This window comes from Bos indicus, chromosome 28 (assembly GCF_029378745.1).
Source record: "Bos indicus isolate NIAB-ARS_2022 breed Sahiwal x Tharparkar chromosome 28, NIAB-ARS_B.indTharparkar_mat_pri_1.0, whole genome shotgun sequence".
In the NCBI taxonomy this organism is placed as follows: domain Eukaryota; kingdom Metazoa; phylum Chordata; class Mammalia; order Artiodactyla; family Bovidae; genus Bos; species Bos indicus.
The window spans coordinates 13,988,806-14,013,610 of record NC_091787.1 but is presented as its reverse complement, the minus strand read 5'-3'; the positions used below and the strand labels follow the sequence as shown (position 1 = coordinate 14,013,610).

General features: G+C 42.2%; 1 long non-coding RNA gene across 3 annotated transcripts; it reads right to left on the bottom strand.

Annotated features, from left to right (window-relative positions):
- LOC139180442 (uncharacterized) lies at nucleotides 1–24,687 on the bottom strand. 3 transcript variants are annotated; one of them, XR_011564714.1, is made up of 4 exons: nucleotides 20,148–23,657; nucleotides 18,174–18,293; nucleotides 17,366–17,537; nucleotides 1–8,192 (listed from the first exon to the last, which is right to left on the bottom strand). It is a non-coding gene; the product is annotated as an uncharacterized lncRNA (long non-coding RNA). The 3 variants fall into 3 exon arrangements; XR_011564712.1 differs by lacking the exon at nucleotides 20,148–23,657 and adding an exon at nucleotides 24,501–24,687 and having other exon boundaries at nucleotides 2–8,192; XR_011564713.1 differs by lacking the exons at nucleotides 1–8,192; nucleotides 20,148–23,657 and adding exons at nucleotides 16,106–16,304; nucleotides 24,501–24,687.
- Nucleotides 24,688–24,805: the final 118 nt, after the last annotated feature.

Genomic DNA, 24,805 nt, shown 5'->3' with positions numbered 1-24,805 from the left:
TTGAGGCAGGGCCTCCAGAAATGGCTCCCAGATGACAGAATGGTCCTGCCAAGGAACCACATAAAATCAAGAAGCTACAATTAGAAACCACCCTGGAACTGTTAGCTGTAGAAACTTAGAGCCTAATCAGCAGTCTGGGTATCACAACGGCCCGCCGCTGCTGCTGTCACCTTCGGTCACACTGCTAGACTGGCATCAGCAACACGCTGCATGTTCAGACCTCACAAGGCAACCCCCATGAAGCTAGTAACTAGACATGGTGATGCTACCCCAGGAAGCCCAGCCTCTCCGCACCATGATCACCTGCAGCTAACAGGCAACAGCAGTGCCTCTCTACATACACACCTGTCTCCCAAATGCCCCACAGGAGCGTCTGATTGGACAAACTTAAATGACATTTGGAATCTTAACTCTAAGCGAATTGGAAGATAGGGGTTTTGGCATTCCAGGCTGTGTGGTACAGACCAACATCCCCAAAGGAGGGGGAAGGGGATACTGAGCACTAATCCACTATAAACCCCGGCCAGCTAGCTGTGTTCCTTGAGGAAGAGGGCGGTGGGCAGTGAAAGCCACAGGGAAAGGCATTTCCTGGCTTGAAAACAGAAGTGGAACCAGAAAAGAAGGGAGAAAAACCTAGCCCAACGGAGCATTGAGGCGGGTTTGACGTGGAGCTTTGGATCTTTCTGAAATCCCTATCAAATGCTGCCCTCTAGTGTTTGTGAAATAAACTACGTTTAAGAAACGCTGAAACAGAACTTGAAACAATGCACCTAGCCAGCGTGAACAGCTGTGGCGATCCGAAGTTTATGGAACCTGGGGAAAATTCACTGAACTGGACGCTAAGACTACTTACAAATGATTAGGCCAATTGACATGCAGATCAAGTTTTGCCAAGATACTACTCAGACCTCTGGATATGGGTTATTGTTCCCTCCGTAACAGAGTGAGGGTAAGTATTCTTGGAGGTTCATGTAATGATCAGGAAAGCAGATGATCAATTAAATTATAAATCATTTACACTGGGACTTCCCTGGCAGTTTAGTGGTTGGGACTCCAGACTTCTAATGCAGAGACATGGGTTCTATCACTGGTCAGGGAACTAAGATCCCACACCAGCATAGCCAAAAAAATAATAATAAAGAAAACTACTATAAATCTCACACATTCACAAAAAAGAAAGCAAAAAACTAAATCATTTACATAAATTATAGATCCAAGAGACGACTTCCAATAAAGCATTAATTTATTGCCATTATTGTTCATTTTATTTTCTTGGTTATCTTTCTTTGCAAGGTCTGCCCCAAACATACCACCACCACAGTTGGTTAGGAGAAAAATGACATCACTGATGTTCAGAATTTCGTATGTCAGGAGAAATAAGTGTATCAGCAAAACAAAATTCTTATATAAAACTCTTGGTCAGTACAACCAAAAAGTGAAAGCTACTATGTTTAAAATTATTAAATCCACAGCTCTCAACCCAAAACACCTGCCAGAATCATGGATTAAATAATCAAATCCAAGAATTAGAGGCTGTCCCTTGGTCACATCAAGGATATTGTGCCTCGGTACCCTTAGCTTCTCCCTGCTTGGAACAGGCTTTTCCCCAGCAGTGCATCCCTATATAGAAGTATGGCTCTTTAAAAAAAAAAAAAAAGTGGGCTCTTAGTTACCCAGTTGGGATGGAAGCCATGCCCCCTGCACTGGGAGTGCAGAGTCTTAACCACTGGACCACCAGGGAAGTCTCTTTTGTCTTCCTTCCAAGCTGCTAAAGTGGTAAGGTGCAGGGTCCATGCTCACCAGAAAGTAACCTGTAGTCATTTCCTTTCTTTCCCTCTTCTTTCCTATGGTCATTTCGAGGTACACCAAAACTATGGCTTGGGATCTTTGGATGGGTTCATTGGTGGGAGCAAGCCTCCTCTCTATAGTCAACTTCATGTGAGTTGTCTGCATTGGGATTAGGGATCAAAAGCAAATTCATCAACCAAGTGTTACTGTTTTCCTTTGCTAACCTTGCTTGACTATATGACTTTCTTGGTTATTCTTTAGCTGTTGTTATTCAGTCGCTAAGTGGTGTCTGACTCTGCAACCACACGGACTGCAGCATACCAGGCTTCCCTGTCCTTCATTATCTCCCTGAGTTTGCGCAAAATCATGTCCATTAAGTCGGACATCCAACCATCTCATACTCGTCGTTCCTTTTTCTGCCTGCCCTCAATCATTCCCAGCATCAGGGTCATTTCCAATAAGTTGGCTCTTTGTATCAGGTGGCCAAAGTATTTGAGCTTCAGCTTCAGCGTCAGTTCTTCCAATTAATCTTCAGGACCGATTTCCTTTAGGGTTGATTGGTTTGATATCCTTAATGTCTAAGGGACTCTCAAGAGTTTTCTCCAACACCACAGTTCAAAAGCATCATTTCTTCAGTGTTCAGCCTTCTTTATGGTCCAGCTCTCAAATCTGTACATGACTACTGGATAAACCATAGCTTTGACTAGATAGACCTTTGTCAGCAAAGTGATGTCTCTGCTTTTTAATATGCTGTCTAGGTTTGTCATAGCTTTCCTTCCAAGGATCAAGCTTCTTTTAATTTCATGGCTGCAGTCATCCACAGTGATTTTGGAGCCCAGGAAAATAAAATTTGTCACTGTTTCCACATTTCCCCCATCTATTTGCTATGAAGTGATGGAACTGGATGCCATTAAGTTTTTTTTAATGCTGTTTTTAAGCCAGCTTTTTCACTCTTCTCTTTCACCCTCATCAAGAAGCTCTTTAGTTCTTTGCTTTCTGCCGTTAGAGTGGTATCATCTGCTAATTCGTGTGTGTCTGGCCAAAATAATTCCTAATAGCATTTTGATTTCACTCTGATTTCTAAGCAAATATAAGATAGAGAAAACAAGGAGATTAATGAGAAAAGGCCATCATGGTTGGAACTGTAGCACTCTTTTCTAAGAACTGTCTCCACCCCAAGACCACCATCTCTGAGAACCGCTAAATATTTGGGAACTCTTTCACAAACAGTATGAAACCATCCAAGTGTGAGGCTAGAGCAGTACCAAAACACTACAGCTGGAGATGCTCAGCAGAAACCACTTCATGTATTGCTTCATGCAATCAAATCATCAGTTTTCAGGTGCCAGGGCTGTCCCCGTTCTCACTTCTCTCTTGGATCCTCTGGGATGAAGAGAAAGGTATTTGCAAACAAGTCACTGCAGAGATCAGAGTGTTCCCCTAGGCATAGCCCAGGGGACATGCATCATCGCTCTATCCACCCCACTATTTTTGCTCTCCCACTGGGCAGGAGATGGACTCATCTTCAGGTTGCAGGGATGAAAGGCTGTAGAAAACAACAAGATCAAGGCTGTGTGGGGTCAGAGCTGTGTGTAATCAGTCATTAGGGGGCCCTGCTCTGCTGATTTGCTTCAAAGCTTTGGAATTTGACTTACAGGATCTCATCCTGCTGGGTTCACAGAAGAAAATTCCCAGAGGCTAGAGGTGAGGTCTAGCCACAGAAGTGAGCTCATAGATGGAGACACACTTAGAAAAAGAGAATGTGTAGGCCTGTTGTTATGATAATCAAAACAATAATAAGTCAACCACAAGGATCCTCCCAAGATGGCCAAATCCCTCATGCTGGGTAGTTAAGTCATAGGACAGTCAAACAGTGTGGCTTTGAGAGCAAAAGAAATGTGGGGCAGAGAAACAATTTCAGTGTTCACAAACAGCAGACAGATTAAACAAATGATGGTAATTCCTCCAACAGAATAACATGCAGCCATTAAAAAATAACGTAGGACACTCGCTGTTCACCTGAAACTGTCACAACTTTGTTAATCGGCTATACCCCAATTCAAAATAAAATGTTAAAAAAAAACAAAGTAGGAAAACACATATCACTCATGGGTATGTAATGGGTACTGCCCTCAAGAGGGCAACTTGGGCCCACAGATGGAAAACGCAAATGCATAAACCTCTATCTAATCCAGCATGTTCCACTTGGATGAGTTCATCCTCTAGACATATTCAGAGGTGCAAAACGATGTATGTACATACGTGCCTGTACAAGATTACTTATGGCAGCACTTTTTGTAATGGCAAATGTTTAGGAACCAGGAACGCATTTTAAAAGTTATGGTACAGCCATATAGTGAAATACAGTATGCTCTTTTAATTTTTACATTTGGCTGCGCTGGGTCTTTGTTGCCAGGTGAGGGCTTTCTGTAGTTTTGGCAAGCAGGAGCTCCTCTTTGTTGCAGTGCCCGGGCTGCTCATGGCACATTGCAGTGGCTTCTCTTGTGGAGCACAAGCTTTACAGTGTGGGCTCAGTAGTTGTGCAGACAGGCTTAGCTGCCCTACAGCATGTGGGTTCTTCCTGGACCAGGGATCAGATCTGTGTCCCCTGCAACAGCAGGTGGATTCTTAACCACTGGACCACCAGGGAAGTCTTAAAAAAAAAAAGTTGTCTATGTCTGGCTATATTGCTAAATGCAAAACAACAACAAAAAAATCAAGCTGCAGAACAACATGTGTATTACACCACCATTCAAGGCTAATGTAAGGGAGACAGGAAGAGCATTTGCTAGAAGGAAGGATTTGTTGTCCACGTCCGATGCCTTTGGCCTCTTGGCCAGCTGGGGACTGAGCTTTCCTGAACTGGACAGCCTCAGTGGAGGAAGCTGCACATCAGTGTTCTCTAGTGAAGCAGATTACATATTAAGTGGGAATACGAGTCATCGGTTACTTGGTGAAAATGAAAATTTAAGGGATCTTCCCTTAAAAATTGTGACTCAATAGATATGGAGTTGAACCCGGAATTAGTAGAAATTTTTGTTTTTTAAATAGACTTTCTATTTTAGAACAGTTTTAGGTTCATTGCAAATTCGAGAGGCAGGTATGGGAATTTCCTATATACTTCCTGCTCTGGGCTTCCCTGGTAACTCAGTGGTAAAGAATCTTCCTGCAATGCAGAAGTAGCATCTGGGATGAACTAAAGGCTTCAGAGTTGAATCCATGAGGATCTATGAGAGGGCAATCCAGACACATCAACTGGTCTCAAGCTCAAGCTCAAAAGAGCCCTAAAATGTGGCTACCATTCACTGAAAAACTTGCTCATGGAAGCAAGCCCTTCCACAACTGTTCATATTTTTGTTCTTTTGAGCTTGAGGTTATCTATATCATTTTATAGTAATTGTAATGGAAATGCAACAGAGGTAACTGCTGGTCATCCAGAGTTATTCACAGATAGCAAGTTGGATCTGTGAGTACAAAAGAATTGGTTTACCAGTTTATGGCCAAAGGATGTTTTGCCTACTTCTATTTAGATGGTGGGGCTTCCCTGGTGGCTCAGTGGTAGAGTCTGCCTGCAATGCAGGAGACCATCTGCTATGCAGGAAAATGATGATTTGATCCCTGGATTCGGAAGATCCCGTGGAGAAGTACATAGCAACTCAATCCAGTATTCTTGCCTGGAAAATCCCATGGAGAGGAGCCTGGCGGGCTACAGTCCATGGGGTCGCAAGAGTCAAACACAACTTAATGACTAAACAACAATAATTTAGATGGTGACAGTTTTTTTCTCAGTGAACCCATGAGATAGATACTCCCTTAAATGATCATTTATACACTTCTATGTATTATATATACTGTAGTTCATGTATATAACATGAGTATTGTAGCTTCATTATTGTCAATTATCTTCTTTTCTTGAAGGCTATTTCATCATTAGTTGTCTTTCGCCATTTGTTTTTGACTTAAAAAAAGCCTTTTGTTATCTTTAGATACAATTTCTTTCACTATCCTTAGATGTGATTCAGATAAAATAGAAGTGTAAATACATATGTAACATGTATACATTTTTCTCATACTACTATTCATCATTCTCTTCATCAGCTCTATAATATTTTTCAATTTATTTATTTCTGTTTGGCCATGCCTTGTGGCTTTCAAGATCTTAGTTCCTTGACCAGGGATCAAACCTTTGCCCTCAGCAGTAAGGAAAGTGTGCAGTCCTAACCACTGGACTGCCAGGAAATTTCTTGTAATATTTTTCAAAACCATCAATATTCCTGGACTCAACCACAATTAAAAAGTTAGTGCTCAGTTGTGTCCAACTCTTTTCGACCCCATGGACTGTAGCCCGCCAGGCTCCTCTGTTCATGGAATTCTTCAGGCAAGAATACTGGAGTGGGTAGCCATTCCCTTCTCCAGGGGATCTACCTGACCTAGGAATCAAACCTGTGTCTCCTGAATTGCAGGCAGATTATTCACCATCTGAACTTGCTAAATTTATATTTTATTCAGGAAAATATAATATTAAATACTAAATGAGAACATAGGCATTGCATTTTCAAAAATTCTATTATAAGACACTATGTCTGATAAGTTAGCACTCACGATGTAAAGTACTGTTCTAAATGCTTTATAACTAATTTAATCTTCAAATAAGACTATAAGGTAAGTGCTAGTCTCACAATGCCATGATGACTCTCAATATTGTTGTAAAAGTTAGACTTCTGACCCTAAATGAAATCCATCTTGAATTCAAATCTCCCCATACTATCTAATTTTAAGAGTAAATGATCTGAAAATATGAACACTCAGTGGCCACCCCAGTGCTCTCAGAATTTTCCCTACATATTGGAGGGCTCCAAGACAGCCCCTGCAACTACAGTGTCTTTTTTTGGGGGGGAGGGGAGGACATGGAGGGGCAACTGCTTTACAGTATTGTGTTAAGTTTCTGCTATACAATGAAGTAAATCAGCTGTATCTGTACACATATCCCCTCCTTCTTGGACCTCTCTCCCACCTCTCCCTACTGCCCACCCCACTCCTCTAGGTCATGAAAGAACACCAAGCTGAGCTCCCTGTGCTACACATCAGGTTCCCACTAGCGCTCCGTTCTACACATGGTAGTGTAGTTATGTCAACCCTACTCTTCCAGTTTGTCCCACTCTCCCCTTCCCGCCTCCCCTGATGGTGTACACAACTCTGTTCTCTACATCTTGGTCTCATTCCTGCCCTTGAAATGGGCTTCTCTGTACCATTTTTCTAGAGTCCATATTTATGTGTTAATATGCAATATCTGTTTCTCTTTCTGACTTACCTCACTCTGTATGACAGATTCGAGGTCCACCCACATCTCCACAATGACCCAATTTCATTCCTTTTTATGGCTGAGTAATATTCCATCAGAGTGTCTTGATAGCTGCTGCTGGAACTGGGAGTCCTTGCTATCACTCCACCCTTCTTGACACACTGCCCAGTCTTTGCCCTCAATATCTAGGAAATGGCTTCCCGTGGCATTACTGTTGCGTCTACCTGTCTCTGAGTATTGCCTGCTATCTCCATTGCCTCAGAATACTGTATATTTCACCTGCACCCCACCCTTAATTGGGCTATTGGGTTTGACTTCCTAGAGACTATTGTCTACTTGATCTATTCCAGAGTTCACTAGGCCCTTTAAATGCTGACAATAACCCCATAGCTGGGACAGTTTCTCCCGACCCATTATTGACATCATGTCCATTTATAGGGCTTCAGTGCTTAGCATATGTAGTCTATAAATCTACCTAAGCTATGACACTTTTGTGTCAAAGGTGGAGGTTTCTTTGGTTTGGGAAATTAATAAAGGCTCTGAGAAAGTAGGTTTCAGTATCTTGACTGAAAGCACAAAGCTCTCGTGTTATACAAGGAAGGAGCTGGAATGTGACAGAAGCCCCACAGGAAGTTCAATATCCTTGGCCCCACCCCTTCTACTGCAGAGATGTCCCCTATTCTGCTTCACACCTGGTCTGCTCTTTCAGTTGGTTGTTGTTTTGTTTTGTTTCATTTTTTTGGCACAGCATGTAGGATCTTAGTTCTCTGATCAGGGATCAGACCCATGCCCCTTGCATTAGAAGCCTGGACTCTTCATCACTGGACCCCCAGGGAAGTCCCTGCTCTTTCGGTTTATATGAAGAACCATCTATTTAGAGCTTCTGGGAATTTTGTTCCCCCAGATAATGGTATTTAACTTCAGGTTGGGCAACTCAACATATGTATTCAACCATCCTAAACTTATTTTCCCTCAAATTTACTTTTCCTCCTAAGTCTGGTACTCTCATTGTGAGGAAGAAGAGTCAGTGCTGAGTTTTAGGGAATTCCACTTCATATCCAAGACCCTGTATTGGTTCATCAGATGTTTATACTGAGTACTCCTAAAAAACAAAACAAAACAAAAATATATAAAAAAAATACACCTAGTACTCCTGAATTCCACGGTATTTATAACCTGCTTGTTTTATCTCAAAAGCACCGAGTTGACCTCTTTGAACTGAAGGTTGTTTGGGTTTTTTGTTTGTTTGTTTCAGACAGGGTACCCTCATAGAAACCCCAATAAGGGTTTAAAATGTTTATAAGCAGGGATTCTATTGACCCAAATATATACTAATTTGAAAGCCTTCAGTTTTATAATTTCTTTTCTAGTTCTTAATCTTTTTTCTTTTTGTGTTATAATTTACATAGCATACAATTCACTTACTATTCTTGTGCAATTCAATGATTTTTGGTATACTGGCAGAGTTGCCTATCACCACAAGCACAGAGGTGCTTTTTTTACAGAGGTGCTTTTTTTGGCCTCATGGCATATAGGATCTTAGTTTCCCAACCAGAGATCGAACCAGTGCCCCCTGCATTGCAAGCACGGAGTCTTAACCACTGGACTACCAGGCAAGTCCCCAGTCTTCAGTTTTAAGTCTACTTTAATTCATTCTTTTATTCAACACTTTTGGGGGACTGAGCAAGAGCCAGGCACAACTCTAGGGACAACAGAGAACAAAAGAAAGACTGCTGCCTTCCTGGAGTTTATATGGCAATAAATACTAAACATAATGAGTAAATTATATAGTTTTTCAAAGGAGTTAATGTCTACAGAATAAAGAAAAATAAAAAGCGATAAAAGAGATGGGAGTGTGGGGATGGAAACTGCCAGTTTAGAAGGTGTTCAGGATGGGTATCATTGAAGAGATGACATTTGAGAAAAGACTCAGAGAAGAGAAGCATGCTCCAGAAGTAGACATATTGCCTGGTGGGTGCAACATGAGTAAAATGAGAAGAGTTGAGTACAATAGGAAATGAGATCAGAAAATGAAATGGGGGAGGAGAAGAGGTGAATCTACCTATTAAAAGTAGCCTATTAACTTTGGTTCAAAAAATAAGAGACTTTTACTACTTTGAGAAGGGATTTATTCCTCTGGGAACGATATACCCATTTGAACGCAGAGTTCCAAAGAACAGCAAGGAGAGATATAAAAGCCTTCAGTGATCGATGCAAAGAAATAGAGGAAAATAACAGAATGGAAAAGACTAGAGATCTCTTTAAGAAAATCAAAGATAGCAAGGGAAGATTTCATGCAAAGATGGGCTCAATAAAAGACAGAAATGGTATGGACCTAACAGAAGCAGAAGATATTAAAAGGAGGCAAGAAAACACAGAGGAACTATACAAAAAAGATCTTCAGGACCCAGATAACCACGATGGTGTGATCACTGACCTAGAGCCAGACATTCTGGAATGTGAAGTCAGGTGGGACTTAGGAAGCATCACTACAAACAAAGCTAGTGGAGGTGATGGAATTCCAGTTGAGCTATTTCAAATCCTAAAAGATAATGCTGTGAAAGTGCTGCACTCAATATGCCAGCAAATTTGGAAAACTCAGCAGTGGCCACAGGACTGGGAAAGGTCAGTTTTCATTCCAATCCCAAAGAAGGGCAATGCCAAAGAATGTTCAAACTACCTCACAATTGCACTCATCTCACATACTAGCAAAGTAATGCTCAAAATTCTCCAAGCAAGGCTTCAACAGTACGTGAACCATGAACTTCCATATGTTCAAGCTGGATTTAGAAAAGGCAGAGGAACCAGAGATCAAATTGCCAACATATGTTGGATTATATAAAAAGCAAGAGAATTCCACAAAAATATCTACTTCTGCTTTATTGACTATGCCAAAATCTTTGACTGCATAGACTACAACAAACTGTGGAAAATTCTTCAAGAGATGGGAATACCAGACCACCGGACCTGCCTCCTGAGAAATCTGTATGCAGGTCAAGAAGCAACAGTAGAACTGGACATGGAACAACAAACTGGTTCCAAATTGGGAAAGGAGTATGTCAAGGTTGTATATTGTCACCCTGCTTATTTAACATATATTCAGAGTACATCGTGTAAAATGCTAGCTTAGATGAAGTGCAAGCTGAAATCAAGAATTCCCAGAGAAATATCAATAACCTCATATATGCAGATAACACCACCCTAATGGCAAAAAGTGAAGAGAATCTAAAGAGCCTCTTGATGAAAATGAAAGAGGAGAGTGAAAAAGCTGGCTTAAAACTCAACATTCAAAAAACAAAGATCATGGCATCCAGTCCCATCACTTCATGGCAAATAGATGGGGAAACAGTGGAAACAGTGACAGACTTTATTTTTGGGGGCTCCAAAATCACTGCAGATGGTGACTGCAGCCATGAAATTAAAAGATACTTGCTCTTTGTAAGAAAAGCTATGACCAACCTAGTGAGTGAGTGAAGTCGCTCAGTCGTGTCTGACTCTGCGACCCCATGGACTGTAGCCCACCAGGCTCCTCCATCCATGGGATTCTCCAGGCAAGAACACTGGAGTGGGTTGCCATTTTCTTTTCCAGGGGATCTTCCCAACCCAGGGATTGAACCTGGGTCTCCCAAGTTGTAGGCAGATGCTTTACCATCTAAGCCACCAGGGAAGTCCAACCTAGACAGTATATTAAAAAGCAGAGAGACATTACTTTGCCAACAAAAGTCCATCTAGTCAAAGCCACGGTTTTTCCAGTAGTCATGTATGGATGTGAGAGTTGGACTATAAAGAAAGCTGAACACTGAAGAATTGATGCTTTAGAACTGTAATACTGGAGAAGACTCTTGAGAGTACCATGGATTGCAAGGAGATCCAACCGATCAATCCTAAAGGAAATCAGTCCTGAATATTCATTGGAAGGACTGATGCTGAAGCTGAAACTGCAATACTTTGGCCATCTGATATGAAGAACTGACTCATTGGCAAAGACCCTGATGCTGGGAAAGATTGAAGGCAGGAGGAGAAGGGGACGACAGAGGATGAGACAATTGGATGGCATCACCAACTCGATAGACAGGAGTTTGAGCAAGCTCCAGGAGTTGGTGATGGACAGGGAAGCCTGGCTGCTGCAGACCATGGGGTTGCAAAGAGTCAGACACAACTGAGCAACTGAACTTATTCTTCTGCATATTCCCAATAAAGCTGTACATTTCACTACTTATAAAAACTTGGAATATATTCTTGTCGACCTTATTGATGTATAATTTAAACTGTACAATTCAATGAATTTTGATAAATGATGACACCTGTGACCTCACTACTACACTCAAGTTCCAGAACATTTCCATCATCCTGTAAGCACCCACCCTTTTTTGGCCACACTGTACAGCATGTGGGATCTTAATTCTCCAACCAGGAATCGAACCCATACCCCCTGCATTGGAAGCTTGGAGTCTTAACCACTGGAACACCAGGGAAGTCTATGTCCCATTCCTTTGCAGTCCATGCCTCCCTCCACTGCTAGTCCCAAGCAACTATCAGCCTGCTTTTTGTCACCAGAGAGTTGGTTTGCATTTTCTAGGATTTTAAAATAAACAGAATCATAGAGTATATACTATTTTATGTCTGGCTTCTTTCAATCAGGATGATGCTTTTGAAGTTCATAAGTACTTCTTTTTTATTGATGTGCATTCCATTGTATAAACATACCATATTTAGTTTATCATCTCACCTATTGATGGAAATTTAGGTTTTGTGGGCTTAAAGCTTTAATATATGTACACTGCTTGTATTAACTGTGTTTTAACAAGTACTATAAAGATCCCACAATCCAGAAATTTTAAGTACTTAAAGCCTATGGACAGAGGAAATCTTAAAAGTTTAATCCAAATTTATATACATATTTTTGCTCCAGAGAATTATAAAGTACAAAGTACAAAATGAAGTTGCTCAGTCATGTCCAATTCTGCAATCCCATGGACTCTAGCCTACTAGGCTCCTCCATCCATGGAATTTCCCAAGCAAAACTACTGGAGTGGGCTGCCATTTCCTTCTCAAAGGGTGATAAAGACATTAAAGCATGTATATTAGTGGGATAAAATTATATGGAGAGTAGAACAGAAAAGAATGATGAGAAACGTCCCAATGATAAGAAGTTTATCACATATTACACTAAGGTTATTACAACTTATTATTTGCATTTAAAGAAGTGAGGTGACTTTTATCTTTTAAGTCAATATTTACAAATACCAGAAATTAGATATTTCAAAATTCTTTAAATTTATAAAATTTTAGATATTAATTTTAAAATATGAATGTGAAAATTAAAAAATAGAAGTAAGAAACCTGGAGTACCCCTTCTTTCGGTCCTGTTTGTAAAGGTTGCTCTTTAATTGGTTTGGGATGAGCAGAAACATCATCATTTTTAAAGTTCCCCAGGTAGGGACTTCCTTGGTGGCCCAGTGGCTAAGCCTGCTGCTGCTGCTAAGTTGCTTCAGTCGTGTCCAACTCTGTGCGACCCCACAGACAGCAGCCCACCAGGCACCCCCGTCCCTGGGATTCTCCAGGCAAGAACAGTGGAGTGGGGTGCCATTTCCTTCTCCAATGCATGAAAGTGAAAAGTGAAAGTGAAGTCGCTCAGTCGTGTCGGACTCTTAGAGACCCCATGGACTGAAGCCTATCAGGCTCCTGCGTCCATGGGATTTTCCAGGCAAGAGTACTGGAGTGGGGTGCCATTGCCTTCTCTGAGTGGCTAAGCCAGTGCACTCCTAATGCAGGGGGCCTGGGTTCAATTCCTAGTCAAGGAACTAGATCCCACATACTAAAGATACAGCACACCGAAAGCTACAACTAAGATCTGGTGTGACCAAACAAACTAATTAATAAAAAAAAAAAAAAAGTTTCCTAGGTGATTCTAAAGTATACCCAAAGTTTCTCTGAAAACAGCGTTCTCTCTCAGTAGACAAGGAATATAAAAAATGAAAGCTACAGAGTTTACTGTTGAACTGAGAGTATTAGTCATCTGATAAGTAACTATCTGCAAGGTTTATAAAAATATCACATCAGCAGTCCTCATAGAACTAAAGCACAAATACATTAACTGATAACCATGGCCAGTACCTATGATGCCTTCCAATGGAGAAGTGCTATTATTTGCAAGGCACTGAGCCAACTGTTTTAAGTAAATGGTATTATCTCCACCGTAGATAGTTCCAGGCCTAGAATACTAACCCACAAGTGTGGTAACAAAAAAGAAAAAAACAGGGGAATAGTTATTTATTAACAACAATTGCCCCTGGGCTCATCTGCCTTTTTTCACAGTAGTATTTCTTTTAGCTTACTGTCCCAAATCTCAAGTCTGCTAAAAACTTAATTTTGTTTTCTACTTCTCTATTACCCTTCTATTCTCTTTTTGTGCCTTAGCTATTATTTCTCTCACTCTTGTCTCTTGTTATGATTTATAGTATAGTGATAAAAAATGGGATTAGGATTTGGGCTCAAAGCCAAATTCCACAATTAATTAAACATGTGACTTAGTAATTTAAAATGGAGGTCGCTGGTGCCCTGTGTAGTGCACTGAATATAGCACTAATGTTTAGCACTAATATACATAGCTTGTGTATAATGCTTATGAAGCACTTGCATATTCCTTAGCCGTGGAAGGTGTGTGCATGCACGCTAAGCCACTTCAGCTGTGCCTGATTCTTTGAGACCCTATGAACTGTAGCCCGCCAGGTTCCTCTGTCCATAGAATTCTCCAGGGAAGAATACTAGCATGTGTTGCCGTATCTTCCTCGAGGGGATCTTCCTGACCCAGAGATTGAACCCACATCTCTTGTGCCTCCTGCATTGGCAGGTGGACCCTTTACCACTAGCACCACCTTAATCCTTCTCTTGACACAACAGCTTAGTATTTGTTTTGGTATTGGTGTGGGTATTGCTAATGGTAGTTACTCCCTCTGCAAAATGATTTAGAATGCAGAGTTCCAAAGAATAGCAAGAAGAGATAAGAAAGCCTTCCTCAGCAATCAATGCAAAGAAATAGAGGAAAACAACAGAATGGGAAAGACTAGAGATCTCTTCAAGAAAATCAGAGATACCAAAGGAACATTTCATGCAAAGATGGGCTCAATAAAGGACAGAAATGGTATGGACCTAACAGAAGCAAAGATATTAAGAAGAGATGGCAAGAATACACAGAAGAACTGTACAAAAAAGATCTTCACGACCCAGATAATCACGATGGTGTGATCACTGACCTAGAGCCAGACATCCTGGAATGTGAAGTCAAGTGGGCCTTAGAAAGCATCACTACGAACAAAGCTAGTGGAGGTGATGGAATTCCAGTGGAGCTATTCCAAATCCTGAAAGATGACGCTGTGAAAGTGCTGCACTCAATATGCCAACAAATTTGGAAAACTCAGCAGTGGCCACAGGACTGGGAAAGGTCAGTTTTCATTCCAATCCCAAAGAAGGGCAATGCCAAAGAATGTTCAAACTACCACACAATTGCACTCATCTCACATGCTAGTAAAGTAATGCTCAAAATTCTCCAAGCCAGGCTTCAGCAATATGTGAACCATGAACTTCCTGATGTTCAAGCTGGTTTTAGAAAAGGCAGAGGAACCAGAGATCAAATTGCCAACATCCGCTGGATCATGAAAAAAGCAAGAGAGTTCCAGAAAAACATCTAGTTCTGCTTTATTGACTATGCCAAAGCCTTGGACTGTGTGGATCACAATAAACTGTGGAAAATTCTTCAAGAGATGGGAATACCAGATGACCTGATCTGCCTCTTGAGAAATTTGTATGCAGGTCAGGAAGCAACAGTTAGAACTGGACATGGAACAACAAACTGGTTCCAAATAGGAAAAGGAGTTTGTCAAGGCCGTATATTGTCACCCTGCTTATTTAACTTATATGCAGATTACATCATGAGAAATGCTGGACTGGAAGAAACACAAGCTGGAGTCAAGATTGCTGGGAGAAATATCAATAACCTCAGATACGCAGATGACACCACCCTTATGGCAGAAAGTGAAGAGGAACTAAAAAGCCTCTTGATGAAAGTGAAAGTGAAGAGTGAAAAAGTTGGCTTAAAGCTCAACATTCAGAAAACTAAGATCATGGCATCTGGTCCCATCACTTTATGGGAAATAGATGGGCAAACAGTGGAAACAGTGTCAGACTTTATTTTTCTGGGCTCCAAAATCACTACAGATGCTGACTGCAGCCATGAAATTAAAAGACGCTTACTCCTTGGAAGGAAAATTAAGACCAACATAGATAGCATATTCAAAAGCAGAGACATTACTTTGCCAACAAAGGTTCGTCTAGTCAAGGCTATGGTTTTTCCAGTGGTCATGTATGGATGTGAGAGTTGGACTGTGAAGAAGGCTGAGCGCCGAAGAATTGATGGTTTTGAACTGTGGTGTTGGAGAAGACTCTTGAGAGCCCCTTGGACTGCAAGGAGATCCAACCAGTCCATTCTGAAGGAGATCAGCCCTGGGATTTCTTTGGAGGGAATGATGCTAAAGCTGAAACTCCAGTACTTTGGCCACCTCATGTGAAGAGTTGACTCATTGGAAAAGACTCTGATGCTGGGAGGGATTGGGGGCAGGAGGAGAAGGGGACAACAGAGGATGAGATGGCTGGATGGCATCACTGACTCGTTGGACGTGAGTCTGAGTGAACTCCGGGAGTTGGTGATGGACAGGGAGGCCTGACGTGCTGCGATTCGTGGGGTCGCAAAGAGTCGGACACAACTGAGTGACTGACCTGATCTGATCTGATCTAGGGAGTGAAAGTCACTCAGTCATGTCCCACTATTTGCGACCCCCACAGACTATACAGTCCATGGAATTCTCCAGGCCAGAATACTAGAGTGGGTAGCCATTCCCTTCTCCAGGGGATCTTCCCAACCCAGGGACTGAACCCAGGACTCCCGCATGGCAGGCGGATTCTTTACCGACTGAGCCACCAGGGAAGCCCAGAACTACTTTGACTCTCTCTTAAGTCTTGCCAGCAATTACTCTTCTCTTTATTTCAAGATCTTTTTTTAGTCCAGTTGTAAGCAAATTGGGTAGGGAGTCTCAGGAGAAAGAGAACTAGGCAGGACTTTATTAACATAAGACAAGCAGTTTTTTGGCCGAAGCCATTTTGGAATCTAAGCCTGGTCACAATGCTTGCCCTTCATCAGGTCTCAGTAATAATAATCCTAAGGGAACAAAAGAACAAACTGTTATCAGGCCAGAGAGATAACAATAGCAAAGACAGTAAATCAGTTGTAAAGTGAAATTCTTAGTCACTCAGTCCGACTCTTTGTGACCCCATAGACTAGCCTGCCAGACTCCTCCGTCCATGGGGATTCTTCAGGCAAGAATATTGGAGTGGGTTGCCATTTCCTTCTCCAAGGGACCTTCCTGACACAGAGATCAAACCCAGGTCTCCTGCATTGCAGGGAGACTACATACTGTTTGAGCCACCCAGGGAAGTCAGTTGTAAAGACTCCCAGTTCTCTTTCAATGATAAAGATTAGCCTGAGGCACTTTCTTTAACTGTTTTGCATAATTTAACCCCTCCTCAAGGTCTCAACCTCTAAATCAACTGGAACCAAAGGAATGATGATATTGACCTTTTCTAACCCTCACAACTTCAAAGTTTGGACTCTATCAACCTCTGCCCCTATTCTATGCTGAATTCACTTGTTCAAATCACTTCATGAATATTCATGTATCCTTAGCTTAAAACTTCCCCAATTTTGCTGTTCAGGGAGACACTGCTTTGAGAAAGGTTCCCTGTGTTCTCCACACCTGCTGCAAGTAATAAATCCCTCCTTCTCCTGATCTTTGGCTTGGATGTGTCTTTTGGCTCGACACCCCTCAAGAGGCAAACCCCGTTTTCAGGTAACACAGGATTTAAGCTTCTCAACAGCAGCATAATTGACATTTGGGACCAGATAATTTTTTTGGTTTGGTAACTATCCTACAAAATGTACATTTAGCAGGATTCTTGTCCTCCGTCCACTGAATACCAGTAGTACTGCCCCTAGTCATGACAATCAAAATGTCTACAAAGGCCAAATGGTCTAAGGGATAAATCTGTCAAAAACCACTTACTTAGTCATGTCTGGCTACAGATCTACCTAGTATTGGCTCTACTCCTGGTAGATAATCCCAATCTCCATTCATGTATTAAGAAGTGTCTTAAACCTAAAAAGAGAATATGTCTTCTACGAGCCTACTGATGCTTCATTAAGTTGCTTTTTTTTTAACTTACTCATTTATTTGTTTTTTGGCTGTGGTGGGTCTTCGTTGCTGCATATGGGCTTTCTGTAGTTGCAGCAAGTGGGGGCTATTCTCTAGTTGCAGTGCGCGGTGGCTTCTCTTGTTGCAGAGCACAGGCTCTAGGCACATGGGCTTCAGCAGTTGGCAGCAAGTGGGCTCAGTAGCTGTGAAACAGAAGGGAAGGGGGCAGGGCACAACCTTTGAAAGAATGACATAGCCTAGAGGATACAACATAAACTGATTAGAATCAAATGAGTTCAAGATGGCAGACAAGTCAACTTTGATGACTAGACCATGATCCTCAATCAGCAAGCTAAAGACACACCCAGAGGTACCATGACAATTCCAAGGTCAGCTGTCAAAAGACCAAAAACTGGGCGGCGGCCCAATTCCTGGAAATCTTCACCCCGTCCCAAAAATAGTTGGAACAATCCTCCCACTCACTAGCTTATGAAATTACCCAGGCCATAAAAGCTAACCACACATTTCAAGGCCACTGCACTCACCCTCTGCAATGACCCACACTCTGTGGAGTGTGTTTCTCTGAATAAATCCACTTCTTACCTATCACTATGTCTCTCACTGAATTTTTTCTGTGATGAGACATCAAGAACCGTAGCTTCATTATGACCTGAAACCAAGTCTGTGATCTCAGTTGGAAGACTATGGGTTCTGCATGGGTTCGAGTCCCAAGCAGGGTTTTGGCCGGGTTTTTGAGTTTGAGTCCATATGCTGAACTCAAGCATGCAGATCCCAGACTGGTTGGAACCAGAAGATTGATGTTGCTGACTTCTACTTACCTCACCAATAAACAGTCAGAAGAATGTCCACATGCTGATCATTAGTATAAAAACTCCTCACTACCTCCTCTAGGTTGGGACATAGTTTCAAGGGCATTTGCCTACTGTGGCCCCCTTTGCCTGGCAAAACAACATAGTTATTCATGGCTGCATGTATGTGTGCTCAGTCATGTCTAACTTTTTGTGATCCACTGGACTACAGCCTGCCAGGCTCCTCTGTACATGGGATTTTTCAAACAAGAATACTGGAGTGGGTTGCCATGCCCTCCTCCAGGGGATCTTCTTAACCCAGGGACTGAAACTGCATCTCCTGTGGCTCCTGCATTGGCAGGTGGATTCTTTACCACTAGGGCCACCTGGGAACCCTATAGCTATTCATACTTCACCCAAAACTCCACCTCCAAGATGCAATTTTGTACCAGTGTACAGGGGCTGAATTTTGGTTACACTAGCTCACCATCAACCTATCAAAAGGAAGTCATACACCCGAAGCCTTCATCTCAAATTTAGCTTATAAAAACTTCTCAGGCTTCCCTGGTGCTCTAATGGTTAAGAATCCACCTGCCAATGAGGGGACATGGGTTCGACCCCCGGTCTGGGAAGCAGCATGCCATGGAGCAACTAAGCCTGTGTACTGCAACTACTGAACCAGAGCACTAGAGCCCTCAAGCCACAACTACTGAGCCCACACACCACAACTACTGAAGCACACGCAACTACAGCCTGTGCTCCACAAGAGAGGCCACTACAGTAAGAAGCCCACACAACGAAGAGCAGCCACCGCTCACCACAACTAGAGAAAGCCTGAGCAGCAACAGACACCCAGAGCAGCAAAAAATTTTAATAAATAAAAATAAACAAATTTAAGCAAAACTTCTCCACCAAAACAATGGAGGAAGGGGATTTTGAGCATGAGCGACAAGTTCTCTTTGCTTTGCCCTGCAATAAACCTTCTCTACTCCAAACACCACCATTTTGGTTTGTTTGGCCTCACTGTCCATAAGACACACAAACTTTGCTCAGTAACAAAATGATGGCCTAAAACTTTCCACACTTAAAAAAACACTATAAGGTTCCAAGAAACTCAATGAATCCTAAACTAAAGAAACATAAAGGAAATGACACCAAATAACATCAGAATCAAATTGCTCAAAATAAGGGATTTTTTAAAAAATCTTAATCATTTCTCGGCCTTTTGGCTCAGATCAAGTGTATTTAGTCTTAAATCAGCCAGAAAGACATGTTAAGTAAAGAACATATAAAGGATAACATCAGATTTCTCACAGGAGACAATACATAAGAGAACACTGTGGAATGACATCTTTAAAGTCCTAAAAGAAAAAATTGTCAAATAATTTCAAAGAGAGCAAAAATACCTTTCAAAAATAAAGGCAAAACTTCCAGTTCAGGATAAGATAAAGAAGATATCTTCATATTCCTCCCATTAAATATGGCTAAACATACTGAAATTATAGAGATAAACTTAACAAAACTGAAAGGTGAAGAGAAACTAGACCAGGAAATTATCTTGGGACTCAAGAAATGACATGACATAGGGTTCCTGAGTTTTCTTTTTGCCTCATATATTCTACATTGGGTGTCTGAGAAGCCAGCCATCTGAAAATGTCAGTGGGTACTAAGAGAAGCTTGCTCTTCTGAGCCAAAGGATAAAGAAAGGGGTAGCCTTGCAAGACAAAACTTGCAGGCAATAACCACCCTACTTCAGCCAAGCTCCACAGAAAATAAGTGTGCCACCCCCGCCACCCATATCAGTCAAGGCCTAACAGGAAGCTCAGACTTCCCCTCACCAGGCTGCAACACATACATCTCATTCTTGCAGCCAAGCCACTGTCACTGAAGGTCCGGTAGGGAACCGGACAGCTACCCCAGTCCACTAGAATGAGGTACCTCTCCCATTCCCCAGCCCCAGTTAGTCAACAGAAGCCTAGTGGGCAACCTAGACTTCCACCCTACCTGGCAGTAATAAGGTAGCATCTCCCTTTCCTTAGCCAGTATGGTGTCAGAGAAAAACTGCTAAAAAGAGATTTGGGTAAGAGCCACAGTCTCAAGAAAATGATAAAAATATCCAGGATTAAAAAAAAATAATCATCATACCAATACCAGGAAAATTCCCACTTAAATAAGAAAAGAAGACCAGAAGAAATTCCCTGGTGGTCCAATGCTTAGGACTCCACATTTTCACTGCCAAGGGCTCTGGTCTGATTCCTGCTCAGGGAACTAAGATCCCAAAAGCCCCATGGTGTGGCAAAAAAAAAAAAAACCCAAAAACTAAAAGACAGAAACACCAATATTTGGAATATCTGACAAGGAATTTAGAGCAGCCATCACAAAAATGCTTCAGTGAGCAATTATGAACATGTTTTAAGTAAGTGGAAAAGTACAACTTAGCAAAGAAACAGAAGATTTAAAGAACCAGGGAGAAATTCTAGAACTGAAAAATATAACTACCAAAATTAAAAACTCACTAGATGGGCTCAAAAGCAGAATGGACCCAGTAGATGGGGGAAAGTCAGAAAACTTGAATAAAGAATACTATAAGTTATCCAATCTGAAGGAATGAAAACAGAGCATCAAAAAATTAAAAATGCCTCCAGAACCTGTGGGAATATAACAAAAGATCTAATGATCACATCATGGGAGTCTCAGAAGGGAAAGAGAAAGAATGTGAGACTGGAAAGTATTCGAAGAAATAATGACTGAAAATATTTCAATTTTGGCAAAATAACCTCAAAGGTTGTTTTATGAGAACACTATAAAGAACTCTACTCACGTAAATTTGTCAACTTAGATCAAATTCCTCAAAAAGTTACTATCACAGCTCCTCTAGTATGAAATAATTTGAACAGTTCTATAACTATCAAAAAATTGAATTCATAATTTTAAAACTTTCCCCCAAATCTCCAGACCAGATGGTTTCACTGGAAAAGCTATATCAGATATTTAGAGAAGAATTAAAACCAAGTTTAAACAATCTCTCTCAGAAAATGGAAGAGGAGGAAACATTGCCCCAGACCAGAAAATAGGTACTAATTCAAAGCATCACTGTTTATAATACAGAAAACTGAAAACAATCTATAACTCCTTTAACAGAATAGTGGGGAAATAAGTTGTTGCCCACTTACTAAATGGAACGCTATAAAACAGCAAAAAATACTATAGCTTTATGCTTGGTCTTCATAATACTGTGAAGACAACAGACAAGGCCGATTAACCGAAGAAAGGCATAGAAGAAAATGGAGTATGGAAACAACAGATATAGAATCCAAAGACATGCAAAACTATTAAATACATTTTTCTATGGGATACAATTTTAGTCAAATTATAAAGAAAAGCAAGCAATTGACAAACATAAAATTCAAGATAGTGATGGGGGAGCTGGGAAGACTGGGATCACACGAAGTGTCTTAAGATAAATGTGGCGTTCTCGTTCTTTCTTTTTTACATCCAGGCATCTTCTACTGGTTACTGATATGCTAGGTACCAACATTAGCAAACAAAACAAAAGAATCTACTATCTCTTAGTTCTCCTCTTCCTATAGAAGATCCTCTGTATGTCCACAATAACGGACAAATACATTTTTACTGGTAACATATTTTAGACTAAAGGATCACTCTCAATCAAGAGGCAAGAGAACTTATGAGAAATCTCTCCCAAATACAGAAATATTAATCAGCAATCACTGTATCAACAAGCTGGAATCTAGATTGCGGGGAGAAATAGCAATAATTATGCAGATGACACCACCCTTATGGCAGAAAGCTAAGAGGAACGAGTCTCTTGATGAAAGTGAAAGAGAGTGAAAAAGCTGGCTTAAAACTCAACAGTCAGAAAACTAAGATAATGGCATCTGGTCCCATCACTTCATGGCAAATAGATGGGGAAACAATGGAAACAGGGAGAGACTTTATTTTCTTGGGCTAAAAAAATCACTGCAGATGGTAACTGCAGCCACAAAATTAAGACGCTTGCTCCTTGGAATAAAAGCTACGGCAAATCTAGAGAGCATATTAAAAAGCAGAGACATTACTTTGCCAACAAAGCTCTATGTAATCAAAGCTACGGTTTTTCCAGTAGACACGTCTGGATGTGAGAGTTGGACTATAAAGAAGGCTAAGCGCCAAAGAATTGGTGCTTTTGAACTGTGGTGTTGGAGAAGACTCTTTCGAGTCCCTTGGACTGCAAGGAGATCCAACCAGTCAATCCTAAAGGAAATCAATCCTAAATGTTCATTAAAAGGACTGATGCTGAAACTGAAGCTCCAGTACTTTGGCCACCTAATGGGAAGAGCTGACTTGTTAGAAAACATTCTGATACTGTGAAAGATAGAAGGCAGGAGGAGAAGGGGACAGCAGTAGATGAGATGGTTGGATGGCATCACCAACTCAATGGAAATGAGATGGGAGATGGCAATGGACAGAGAAGGCTGGAATGCTGCAGTCCATGGGATCACAAAGAGAACAACACGACTGAGCAACTGAACAACAAAGCTTCACCTACTGTTGGGCTTCCCTGGTGGCCCAGACAGTAAAGCATCTGCCTGACTGCAACAAAGGAGAGCCAGGTTCCATCCCTGGGTTAGGAAGATCCCCTGGAGAAGAAAATGGCAACCCACTCCAGTACCCTTGCCTGGAAAATCCCTTGGACGGAGGGACCTGGTAAGCTACACCCCTTGGGATAGCAAAGAGTAGGGCATAACTGGGCAATTTCACTTTTAAGCCTGAGATTATGCCATTGTACGGGGGAGGAGGAAACAAGTTCTAAAAGAATTTAACCTTGTTTGAAAGAAGCCCACAGGCCATACAGCAGACTCCAAGCACTATGAGGAGAGTCTCATTACTACTACTTTATGACCTTTATGACCGCCAAGACCAGTGCTCAGATCTGATGAGAAAGAGAACCACGCTGAGTTCTATTTCTTAAAATTTGGATTGAGTAGTATTCTTTATACCGTTGAGGTATGTTTTACAAAAGATCTCTTACATGTCATATTTTTAAAGTGGGGAAAAAAATAAACTACACGCAAATCTTGATAATAAAGAAAAGTATGAGAGCCTTGGACCCACTCCCACAATCTGCTGAATTCAAACTCACTCCAAGATGAGCCGTCAAAAATGGAACCAGTGCAAAATATAGTCAAGGATACGTCTAGAAAAAGAAAGAAAAGCAAACAGCTGCCTATACACATGCTGCAGAAAAGTGTGACCAGGAGGCAAAGGAGATCAATCAGGAAATATTTCAGACTTAAGTATTCAAATTTAGCGAAGCTGATGAACGAAATACACAAAGAGATGCAGATACAAAAGGAATAAAACTAATGGGGAAGAAAATTCAAAAGTTTGAAATTATTTCCTCAGGGAACAGGAAATGGGTAGGAGAAAAGTTGAGTAGCAAAGCCTGCAGTCCATGGGGTCGCTAGGAGTCGGACACGACTGAATGACTTCACTTTCACTTTTCACTCTCATGCATTGGAGAAGGAAATGGCAACCCACTCCAGTGTTCTTGCCTGGAGAATCCCAGGGACGGGGGAGCCTGGTGGGCTTCCGACTATGGGGTCGCACAGAGTCGGACATGACTGAAGCGACTTAGCAGCAGCAGCAAGATATAAAATAAAGTAACAAGAGCTTTTTCCCAACCACGTCTACACACCTGATCCCTACAGGCTAGCGCAGACCTCTCGTACCCTTGGGTCCTAGGATTTGGACCACTCAACGACTCCCCTAAATCTCTACCCTAAAAAAGGTATTCTCCCCAAACACGACCCATTTCTGGCCCCCTTGACTCCGTCTCCCTAGATGGGCTGGCGACTCCTCCATTGGAACCAAGGATACTCCACAGTCTCTAACCCCAGGGGTTCCAGGTCCCAGTCTGTTCCGAGTGTGCAGGTCTCGAACAGGCCGCCCGCCCCACCCTTCGCTTAAGGCTCCGAGTCTCCCTGTTCCCGCTCTTCTTCACATCCCACACCTCGGCCGTCCTTGTTCCCTGAACACCCTGCTGCTGCTGCTGCTAAGTCGCTTCAGTCGTGTCCGACTCTGTGCGACCCCATAGATGGAAGCCCACCAGGCTCCCCCGTCCCTGGGATTCTCCAGGCAAGAATACTGGAGTGGGTTGCCATTTCCTTCTCCAATGCATGAAAATGAAAAGTGAAAGTGAAGTCAGTCATGTCCCACTCTTCGAGACCCCATTGACTGCAGCCTACCAGGCTCCTCCGCCCATGGGATTTGCCAGGCAAGAGTAATGGAGTGGGTTGCCAGAACGAAACGCCGGGGACTGTGAAGTTCTAGTTAACTCAAGGGAGGCTTGTTTACCATCGCCAAGAAAATCCCTGGGGCGGACTACGGAGGGGCGTGGTCAGAAGCGCTGTGGGCGGGAGTCAAACAACTCCCGCCGCCCTTGGCACACGCGGTACCTTCACGAGCCCTTCGGTTCTCGGTGTGCCCTGCCCCCTGTCGGTCATGTGCCCGAGCAGCCGGGAACAACAGCCCACAAGCCCGCGCCCCCGCCCCGCTTCCGGATTATTGTCAAACCCCACCTTCTTCCCCCGGAAGACGGCGCAATCCTACGTCTAAAAGCGAGCCGGAAGGACAACACGGGGGCGGGGTCTCCGAGACGG